This window comes from Cupressus sempervirens, chromosome 9 (assembly GCF_028749045.1).
Source record: "Cupressus sempervirens isolate cs-2001-9-10 chromosome 9, ASM2874904v1, whole genome shotgun sequence".
Taxonomy (NCBI): Eukaryota; Viridiplantae; Streptophyta; class Pinopsida; order Cupressales; family Cupressaceae; genus Cupressus; species Cupressus sempervirens.
The window spans coordinates 736,513,412-736,525,744 of NC_143126.1; positions in this window are offsets into that span (position 1 = coordinate 736,513,412).

Sequence of the window (12,333 nt, forward strand, 5' to 3'; positions counted from 1 at the left end):
TAGTGGTTTAAAAGATGAATAATAAGTTGGTGACCCTTGAAAGGAAACAAGATCAATATAGTAGGCCTTTCCAACCTTGTCACCAAAACCCCACATATAATGGACCACCAGATCAGGGTCAAGCCCCATGGATGTAAAATAGGCTTACAGGTAATGCCTCTATTGCCAATACAATCACAAATCTAGTAAGGACATTAGTTCCTCAAAACAACCTTGCTTAAGAGCATGATTTTTGTCTTTATTGCAATTATTCATATGAGGGTTATATCTGTTATAGGGTAGAACCATCTCAAGAACTAACAACACAAGATCAAGCAATAGGATAGTAGTATAGTGCTAGTCAACCTACTGATGTTTCCCACCTACAATAGTAGGGTGATTGTTCTTTTATGAACCATCAGCCAAAGGAACATTATCATGCTAACCATGATAACTATGATGCCAAAGCTCATAATACCAGAAGAGCCATTGAGAATGCTACACCTCCTCCATCAAACTAGGCTTCAACTTCAGGTGTTGCTCCTCATGTTCCAATTACAAGTGCATAACTAGATGTTGCTCCCCAACAAAAGAAGAACATAAACAATAGGAGGTCTACTGAACCTCAAGCTGCTCCCATTCATATACCAAACCCTGTAGTCACCAAGGTTCCAACCAAGTCAATATACATTGCTCTCAACATAATAGATTAGATGAAGAGAACTAGTGTTAATATTCCTCTGTGGGATGTTGCCACTATGTCATCACAATTGGAGCTACTAAAATAAGGGTTAAAGATTATAAAGGTGTCAAATTAGTCAGCCACCTTAGATGATGTAACAAGTTTGGTGCAACCAACAAAAGAAGGAGACACAAGTATGAAAAAAAGTCTCCTCCTTTTTATGTCTCTTTGATTATAGGGGACAAAATAGTTCACAATTGCATGATAGATTATGGAGCTACTAGTTTTGTGATTCCTAAATGTGTAGTCAAACTCCTTGGTATTAAATATGAACCAATGGTTAGAGATGTATTTCAGTTAGATGGTAGCTCTGTTACAATAGTAAGAATCCTAAAAAATGTGGAAATGACATCGCATGCATGCCTTAGTTATACTATCACTCAAGACATATTAATAGCTAATGTTGATCCACATTTTTCCATCTATCTTTCTAGAGACTTCACTACATAGATAGGTGGTTATATTGCATCAGATTGGTCCTATATGTTCTATAGGACAAGATATGGAACAAAAGCCTCCATAAGGGTAGAATCTCTAGCCCTTAACCACATAGAGACCTACACACCTAGCCCTATAAACATGAATTGTTTAATCCATGAGATAGATGGTGAGGGCATGACTCATGAACCTAGCACTTCCCTAACAGAGGTGCCTGATTATCTTTTAGATGAATGGTCCACTGCTTTTCAATTTGATCCAACACAAGAAGCTCTAGAAATAGGCCTTGGTACATATTGCATATTGGAGAAAGGTGCTCCTATTCTTAATCTCATAAAAATAGAAGAGGACATGGATGAATTATGGAGCATGTTTTTTGATGTCTCAAGAAACAAGAATGGCTCAGGAGCTAGTGTAATGCTTGTCTCCCCTAGTTTGGAGAAATTTGACTTCTCTTATACGCTCCAATTTAGTTGTACTAACAACATAATAGAATATGAAGTATTGATTCAAGGCCTCCAACTTGTACAAAAGAGAGGAATCAAATCTTTAAAGGTATTTGGGATAGTTAGTTGGTTGTTAACCAAGTAAGGAGCCAAAACATCACAAAGAATAATCTACTCAAATCATACAAATACAGAGTTTCAGATCTACTTGAGGGCTTCCAAGCATTCAATATCAAAAGTGTCCCTAGAAGAGATAACAAACATATTGATAGACTTGTAGCAATAGGTTATCACTATGATGTACTAAAGCATGTTGAAGATAAAATAGAGAACCACATCAGACTGGTTGTAAGACCTACAATTCCAAATAACTATGCCAATTGGTAGGTGTTTGACTTTGATGTACAAATTGTCAACTTTTTGCAAACTAAGGTAGAATTCTCTGATAGGAATCAGTCCAACATACAAAGCCAATATGGTGATTAGATCATGAACCTCAGCGCCAACAAGTTTCCTAAGGGTCTAATCACTTTAGAAGGTGTTTCCAATATCAATGATCAAGTAAGGAGTAGGGGTCTGAACCTAGCTGTAAATAAAGATGACCATATACCAGTTGCCATTATTGATGGGAAGGTTCTCGATTTGGGAAAGGTATGCTTTAAAGTTGAACAAGAAAATTTTGTTCATTTATGTCAAGAATTTAATGATGTATTCACATGGACATATGATGATTTAAAGGGTTTTAACCCAAGTTTTTTTAACATACCATAGATTTAAATAGTGATACAAAGCCTATTAGGCAAAAGAAAAGACTTGTTAATCCTAAGATTAAACCTATGATGAGAAAGGATTTATCCAAGCTGATAGAGGCTAATTTTTTTTTTGTATTAAGCATTTATCTTGGGTAGCCAACCTTGTTCCTATTAGAAAGAAGAGTGGAGAAATCAAATTATGTGTAGATTTTAGAGACCTAAGTAGGCCCTCTCTCAAAGATAACCATCCTCTCCCTTCCATGGAACAAATCTTATCCAAGGTTAGTCGCTCTAAAATATTTCCCTTCCTAGATGGGTTTCAGGTTATAACCAAGTGTTAGTCCAGGAGTTTGATAGATACAAGACAACCTTTACTACTAAATGGGACACTTATGCCTATAGCAAAATGCCTTTTGGATTAACCAATGCAGGTGCTACCTTCCAAAAAGAAATGGAGATGGCCTTCAAGAGCATGCTTGAGAAATTTTTGTTGCTCTACCTTGATGACATAATAGTCCACTCAAAGAGTGTGGTAGACCACTCTAGTCATATGAGGCAAGTGTTCATCAAGTGCAGGGAATATGTTGTATCCTTACATCCAAGCAAGTGTGTGTTTGCCACCAATCAAGGAAAGTTGCTAGGACATATTATATCTAGGGATGGCTTAACCATTGATCCAAAAAGAATAAAATCAATCCTTTCTCTTCCATTTCCTAGCTATAAGAAGGGGCTACAAATTTCCCTTGGTAGAATCAACTTTGTAAGAAGGTTCATTTCTAACCTTGCTACCATTGTCAAACCCCTTACAATCATGTTGAAGATGAATATGGTTTTCACATGGACAAAGGAAGGGAGAGCCAACTTTGAAGAAACCAAAGCAACAATAGCATCAACTCCTACCCTTATCAATCCCAGATTTGATAAGGATTTCATTCTCTATACCCTTGGGAGTGAGTCAAGCATATTATTTGTCTTAACATAGTTGAATGATGCAAATGAAGAGCAACCTATAGCTTTTTTTAGTGAAGGGCTAAAGAATTATGAGGAAAAATATAGTTATTTGGAAAAATAAGTGCTTGTTGTCATAAGAGCTTTAAATAAATTCAGACATATGTTATCACATAACAAGGTCCAATTCCTAGCTCCACATGCAAGTGTGAAAGAGTTCCTCTTGAACAAAGATATCAGTAAGAAAAGAGTTGGATGGATCACCAAGGTCATAGCATAATGTTGACATCAAAATCACAAAGCCTGTGAGAGGTAAAGGATTGTGTGAGCAAATGATTTCATCCCAAGAAATGACTGAAGAGGTTGCATTGGTATTAGAGGATAAACAACCAACAAAGGATGAAAATCTGAATAGTTGGATACATGATATGACAACCTTCTTATTGGGAGGAGAATCTCCACAAGGATTAGATAGAGCTAAAAGAAGACAGTTCAGATTGCAGTCTATTCCTTTTTTCCTAAAAGATTGGATTATTTTTAAGAGAGATCTCAATGTAGTCCTATTAAGATGTATTAACCCTAATCAAATGGATATAATGATCAAAGATTTTCATGATGGCCCTGATGGTGTTTACTTCTTAGCTAGAACAATAACCATAAAGATAATGAAAGATGGTTATTATTGGCCAACTTTGTTCAGTGACTGTCATAAACATGTGAGGAAATGTGAGAAGTGTGCCTTCTTTTCAGGTAAACAAAGGTTAGTAGCTCTTCCCCTTCATCCTATTCAGGTTGATCAACCATTTTCCCAGTGGGGGCTAGATTTCATTGGTCTAATAAATCCACCTTCCAACTCAGGTCAGAAGTGGATTTTAGCTACAACAAACTGCTTTACAAGGTGGATACAAGTAGTAGCTTTAAAGGATGCCACAAAGACTTTAGTAGTGGAATTTCTTGATGGAATTGCTACCAGGTTTGGTGTCCCTTCAACAATTATATTAGATGATGCCAAGTCCTTTTTTGGGTCTCACATTTGCTCTTGGGAAATTGACCATAGTATCTATTTGAGCACTTCCTCAAATTACTATCCCTAGGGAAATGGTTTGGATGAGTCCCACAACAAGAACATAATCAAGATTATCAAAAGGACAATTGAAGACAATCATAGGTGTTGGCATTCAAAGTTAAGAACAACTCTTTGGGTGGATAGGATTACACCTAAGAGATCAATTGGAAAATCTCCCTTTATGCTAGTATATGGAAGGGAAGCAAGGCTTCCTATTTCACTAGAGTTTCCCTCTCTTGAATTAGCTCATCAATTGGAGTTAATTGAGGATGATGCCATGACAGTCAGGATGGAAAATTTGGTTAAACTAGAAGAAAAAATATAGCAAGCTATGCAAACACTTGAGACACATCAACAACAAGTCAAAAGGAGTTTTGAAAGGAAGGCTAAAGCTAGGGTTTTCGAGGGAGACCTTGTTCTCAAGTGGGATGCAAATAGAGCTAAACTAGGCAAACACTCCAATTTTGACACTATGTGGAGTGGCCCATATATTATCACTAGTTGTAAAGAGGCCAATGCTTTTTAGTTATCCAAGCCTGATGGTGATATTCTATAAATTCAAATCAATGGAATTTACCTTTAGCCTTGCTTCTAAAGAAGTTTAACGGTTTCTATACATAATAGAGTAGTTTTTAGTTTTAAATAAGTGTGCAAGAATAGGCTATTTATGTGTGAAATAGCAAGGTTTTGAGGTTTTACAGTCGCAGGGGTTACAATTTTTGTTGCAGAGTAGGGCTCATTTTTGTGACTCCATGCCAAATGGATTTCTTAAGGCCACTAATTATATGCTTAGCGGGCAAGCATCCCCTCTAAGTTGCCAAACAATGTTAGCCATTTTAGCCCCCCTTTGTTTCCATGTCACCATCACTAGATCCACAATCATATGTAGCCTTTACCTTAGGTCTTGTGTTTAAGAGAGAGATCGTATGCCATTTTCATATTTTCCATCAAGCGTTATGATCTTATGATTATAGTTTTATCATCTAGTCATAAGCCTTGGTTTTTCCTCTCCCAATGTTAAGAAGTGAAGGCTCACGAGGGATTTTAGAGGTAAATGTTAAGTCTCCCAATCTTACGATATACCATGTAGTTGAAGCATCACAAGTGTATGTTTTCAAGTTTTTGATCTAACAATCATCCTATTTTCATGTCATCATAAGTATCTCATGGCAGATGGCAGGCAATGTGATGTTATGACAAGATGTTGATCGTGTGATTGTAAAAGCTCATAAGAAGACTCACGACCATACAAGAACAAGGATATCGTAAGATCATAAGCAATAATATTAAAGAGAAGTGGAGCCAGGCACATAAGTATAAAGAAATTGAGTCTTTCAAAGATATGAAAGGCAATGATTGTGTGATCGCAAGGGAAAGTAGCAAAGGTTTCTAAAGACATGACAAAAGGGAGATAGCAACTAGCATATGATTAGAAGGTAAATTGTGGTTAAGTTAAGGTTTTCAATGTCACAACAAGATTTAGTTAACTTCGATCAAGAGATTGTAAGGTATAAAAAAAGGTGAGGCCCAATGTTATGCAAATTTATGTTCATAAGATCGTAAGAACTGAGATACATGGGAACGAAGATATGAAAAGGTTTATAAACCATTGATCCTAAGATCATGGAAGACTTCAAGGGAACTCTTGATCATGCAATAAGGAGATGGTCATAATATTGTAAAGGTCAATCTCCAAGCTTACAAAGATACAAAGGGTTTTGATTTCAAAGTGATCCTAAGATCATAAGACCTAAGTTTGACATGAAAAAAAGCATTTTGCTTTTTTGAGCTAGAAACAATAGAAGGCCCTCAGCCAATGAAAATTAAGAAAAGTACAGAGCATGAAAAGATGAATAAGTTGTGTTGACATTCCATTGTGGTGGCATAAGATATTGGGTTTGAATCCTAAATGATACAGAACAGAACAAGGCACAAGTCAACACTAAACAGAGCTAGAAGGATGAGCATTGATATAGTAATGATGGGATCTGATTTTCAGGTGGAGTAAGGTAGTAATAGATTTAGATGAAATCAAATGCACTAAATGACTCAACAAGAGAGAAATAAATGTAGTTGGAGAGATTAAAGAAAAAGGTTGCTGCAAGAGACCAAAGGAGTGTTCTTGACGCTTGATAAATGCAATATTCTACAGCTGCCATTGTTATCCATCTACATGGCTGCTATTTTTGTCTCTTCAAGGGCCAAATGTACACAAAAAGATTAGGTTTTCTACATAGGGATGTGCATCTGATCAAATGTTTCTCAGTTTCTATAGCTTGAAGATAGTAGTTGAGTTTTAGATGTTCATTTTCAGTTGAAGTCTTCTTAATTATGCCTAAGCTATAAAGGTAGATTTTGTAACTCTTATAGGGGATCAATCAATCTCTCTCTGATTCTATAGAAAATGTATTCTATACTCTACTACTATAATTTTCTTTGCCTTTGAGTGAATATATTCCTCTATTGTACCTCTTTCTTCTATTAATATATTGTGCAACATCTTCTGGCCTTTTGTTAATATGTTGCTTCAATTCTTGAACTTGTATGTTGTATCTTTTTGCCTTTGAATAATATAGAGTGAAGCTCCTTCCTTATAATATTATATTTTTTTCTAATCTGCGTATAATTGTTGAGTTAAAGAAAATATTGAATTTGTGTACTTTGGGATTATATTGATGAAATATGCAGTTTTAGGCAAAGATAAGACTGAACATACTATTTGGTGTATCACCCCTCTAGATTAGATTAGGTAGTTTGATTTCATCCATTTCCTTCTCCCTTTTCCTTTAAAGAATTAGTTAGGTGCATCTTGATAGTGAGGAAATCGACCTTCTTTGGAGACTTAATCTCATTATTCAAGTCCCACAACTTGGAGATTGTTTCCATTTTTCACAATGTTGCCTTTAGGTCAAACATCAGGCAAGGATGCAAAATTTTGTGATGACAATTCTTTCAAGGTTATCATATGCCTTGATTGTGATTACTTCATCCATGATGTCAACATTAGTATACTCTTCCTATTTAACAAATCTTAGAGTGCATAAGTTGAGGGTTGAACCATTATCTATCACGACCCTTTTGACGACAAAATTAGAGACCATAAGGGTGATATGAAATGGGAGAATATGATCTAGCTCTACTATAGGAATGTCAAATGGCTTAAACTATAGTGTACATGGTGCAGATAGGTGTCCTAAAAGATTTTTGAATTTGGTGTCATTTATGTCTGTAGAAACACAAGATTCATGGAGGGTGTTATTTAGGATCTCTTGATGAAGTGAGCTTGTGTAAAGAAGATCCAAGATAGAGATGTGGGCTAGTGTATTCCCAAGGTGTTCTAAAATATTTTACTAGGCTCCTAAGGTGGCATTCGTAGGTGGACCTTGGGCTCTTGAGGTGAGAGCTATATTTGGTCCTACAATATTCATAGGGCCAAGTCAAATTATGACAACACATTGGCACTCAATGTCTTTGACATGGATGAAATTAATTGAAGGTTCTTTGGATATATAACTAATAAGATTTTCATAATTGATGTAACATGTAGTGTAATCCTTGTTATCTCAAAAGTCACCTTGTTCGTGTATGTGATTGTTGATGTTGGTGGTGTTGTTGATAGGCTCCTTTCCTATGTTATTATTGTGGGGTGGAAAAGCATTTTAGTAGATCTATAGTTTTGCATTTTGTGAGGTTTATGTGTTTCCTCCTGATGTGATTTCATTTTGATCAACAAGGTCTTGTATGTAGTCTTGGAGGCTCATGCACTTGAGCTTAGTTTATCCTTTTAATTGATGATAAGCACAGTATTCATTTTCTTTGAACCAAGGTGGCTTAGTGGTAGCGTCATCTATTCGTCATGTATGTGGTATGATCACTAGATTGTTCTTTACCATTATGTCAAATATAACATCCAAAGGTTCACCAAGGGGGGTATAAACTCATTTAGGCTCATTCTGGATGTGTGGTCTTTGTTCTAGTATAACAGATATGGAATTTTTTTGATTTGTGAGGGCATGTTGTTGGTTTTCCTATGTATTATGTTGGTACCCTTGTTGTTGATATGGTTGTTGTCAATATGGTTGTTGTTGTCGATAAGATTGTTCTTGTTGATAGGGTTGTTGTTGTTGTTGAGTTTTTTGTTTTTGGTAAGATTTGTATGGTTGATGAGTAGTGTTGTGTTGATTTTAAGCCACGCCTACTACATGAATGTGGTTTGTATTGCTAGGACCATAAATTACCACATTTTTGTTTTTGTTCTAGTACCTAGACTTGTCATTAGGATAACTATGATATTGGTTATTTTCCTTGTATAGTTTTATGACACCATTGTCAATGAGTCCTTGCTCTAGTTCCTTTCCTTTTTCTCTAACATCCTTGTATGTTTGTAGGCAATTCATGTGCATGTGGTATGAAAGTTTAGGATGTGTGTTGCTGGTAAATATTTTAACAACTTTTTCTCTGTTCGGTTGCATGCTTTTCTAGTGGTGAGGGTTTTCCACCTCTATAAGAAGTTAGCAAGGCTTTCACCCCCCTTTTGTTTAGTGTTGGCTAAGTCCACCATTGATAGCTCTGTCTCGACTAAGTGATCATACTATGCAACAAATGTTTCAGAAAGTTTAGCAAAGGTAGTCATAATCCCATTAGGTATATGATAGAACCATTCTAGAGTAGGACCCCCAAGACATTTAGGGAATAGATGAATAAGGAACACATCACTATATGTTACTTCTAGACAATGCATGTAGAATTCTTTGACATGTATTACCGGATCTCCCTTCCTCCTAAATTTGTCAAACTTGGGTATCTCAAAATAATTGGAAAAATGTATAGCTATGATAGGTCTATCTAATGGATAGGGGCATACAATCTCAAAATTGAAATTTTTAGGTTCATTACATGCCTTAATCTTTTTAAAGACTTTTCTCAATTCTTCCCACTCTAGGTTTACTGGTGGTGTGGGGAGTGTCCCCATTTCAAGTTCCCCAAGTATATGATATGGATCTGATGGAGTGGGAGAATAAGATGGGTTTTGTGGTATGAATAGTGGTGGTTGAGATGAAGATTGTCCTAATACTTGAAAAATATTTGGTGTTGGTTGAGGATGTGTTGGGACATACTGTTGTGATAGATTTTGTACATACTATGGTACTAAGGAAATGGGTGGTTGTTGCATATGGATGAGTTTGCATTGGTTAAGGAGGTACATGGGTAAGTGTTGGTATAACATAGTTGATAGGGGAGTTAGTATTTTATGTTATTAGACCAGTGGGTGAGTGGTGTGGATGCTTCCATGCAATGGCATTATGAAGTAGTTAGGGATAGGTTTAAGGGAACTTGTTAGTGGTGGAGTTGGTACAACAAGGATGAAGGTAGGGATGCTTATAGCTTGTATTTATGCTTGGTTCAAGCTCCATGAGGCAAATAGAAATGACATGGACATACTCAAATTTTTTGTAGATAAAGTGGAAGTAGTAATAGGTGGTGGGGTGATTTGAGTAATGGGCCCCATGGATGGCATCCTTGTAGTGTATCGAGGTATAGATTGTAGACCTTTTTGGGCCATGTTGGTAGAATTTCTAGTGGGTAGAATAATGGATGCATATGGGGTTTGGTGGGTGGTAGTGATTTTTTGCTAGGTGTTGAGAAAGAAATAGGCCATGAAATGGTCAAAGGAGCGGATATGGATTATGCAATAGCAACAATAGTGATGGGAATGCTAGTGGATGGAATTGGTAATGTGGTGGTTGGTTGTGGCATTGTATGAAATATAGATCCAGTGTGATGAGAAATGATTTGCTTTGGGGAATGGGAGCACTTATTTGGGTAGATGCAGCAAAAGGGTCTATTAGTGGTTGTATCAATGGTTGACTTTCATTTTTGGGTTGTTCTCGATCTAAGGATTCCCATGATGTCAGCAATCCAAAAAGTGTATGGTTGGGATATGTGATAGTGGTGGATGGTAGCATTCACCCAAAGAAGAAACTTCTAATGTCTTCTCTTTGAAAATTGACCTTGATGGTATCTTTATTCTTTTGAATGATGGCATTAACCAATGATGCATTCATAGGGAAACCCAGAAATGCCTCTATGGCAAAATTTGTGTGTTAAGTAATCATGATGTTTTTGATGTTGGGCTTTGGATCTTGACATGTTGGGTCTTGCATATTTTTTTTCTTTTCTTAGGATTGAGATGTGTGCTAGTTCTTGTGCCAAGAGGATATGGAGCAGCTTCCTATTCCTTCCTTTTACTGAGACATGTAGTTGGTGGCATAAAATGATACTATAACCTAGATTTGGGATACAAAAAGACAATATGATAGTGGATGCAAGATAGGAGATAAAATCTATGATCTTTTTGAAGTGCACATATTTTCTAAGAGGCTAAAGGTGGTGATCGATATTGGAAGATAATCTGATGATGGAGGATTATCCTAAGGATTTGATGCCTATAGGACCGCAAGGATTATCTTGGTATCAAAGGTGCATATAATGTGATATGTGTGGGAGCTATAGGATGATGGTAGATAATCAAGTGTGGGGCCCAACCTTTTGATCAAGGTGATGAGGGACACAGATGACGAGATAAACTACTTTGGACAAGTGTGTTAGCCAAGGGATAGTTGTAGTGATATGTGGATGTGAGATATAAGATATGTGGCCGCTAGGATGATGATACCAAAGATAGTATATGATAGAGGATGTGGATCAAGATGTAACTGGGCAAGGATTCTAGATATACTTCTAAGGGATGATGAAACTAATAATGTTGAAGAGGATAAGCTATATGATGGCTCTAAGAAAGGACTCTAGGGTAAACAAAGTGCAAAGTATGTGAGCAAGAAATTAGGCCTAATCATAATAGTTGTAAGTAGTGATCTTGATAAGAGCATAATTAACTCTAAGGTAGGCTTTCAACCTATCAATCTTCCACTCCCTCTCTACTTGTAATGCACTTTCAATGCCCTCTCTCTCAATTTGATCTAATCGAGAAATTTTCAGATTGGGTGTTGCTTTTTTGTGCTCAGCTTCTATTTCTCTATATACTCAAGATGGTTGAAGATTAACTTTGAAGTCATATTTGGATCATTTTAACATGAGGAATCAACATTTTTGGGAAAAAAAATTAGTATAACAACTTTTAGATCAAGTAGTGACTATGGTAAGTATACCTTAGCTTTGGTTGAATAATTGCTTTCTCTAGAACAAATCCTAGGGTTGTTGTGAATGGACTGGCTAACAACCTTTCGATACTTAATGATAAAGTTTGTAACAACAAAGTGCAGGATGTGTGATGAGGCTAAAAGGAATCATGATAATTGATGGATGAATGGTCAATAAGCCTGAGGTTTACTCCTTCCTAAAGATTAAATTGTTGACCTTTTTATCCCACTCATTTTATAATGTCATTTTGACTCCTTTCTCAATTTGTACTTCCTTTGCAAGTCTAGGATTGGAGGGTATTAGTTTTTGGCATGCTTACTCTCTTTCTCTATATTCTAAGGATGGTTTAAGCTTGACCTTTATAAACTTGGACTTTGGTTGGTCAAACACAAGTACTTGACTTCTTTGTGCAAAAATAAATAATTGCAATAATAAATAGGACAAGTAATATTTCAAACAGATAAAGTAATGGTATAATTTTATAATATCAACCAAAAAAATCCTAGGGTTGTTGCAAATGAACTTGCTAACAACTTGTCAATACCCAAAGATAGATTTTTTAACAGTAAATAAGATATGTGAACAAACAGTCTCTCAAAGGACATTACAACTTTGAGAGAGACAAGCACACGGTCTTTTCTAAAAATGGATTTTGGAAAATAGGACCAAGAATTGTGTATATTCAAAAAAATATTTTGATGACATTAAATCACAATGCAAGCACTTCAGAAACACAATATCCCTAAGGTCAAATTGGATTTTTAGAATATGGCTAAAAAGGTAGCTACTAAGTTGGCTCGT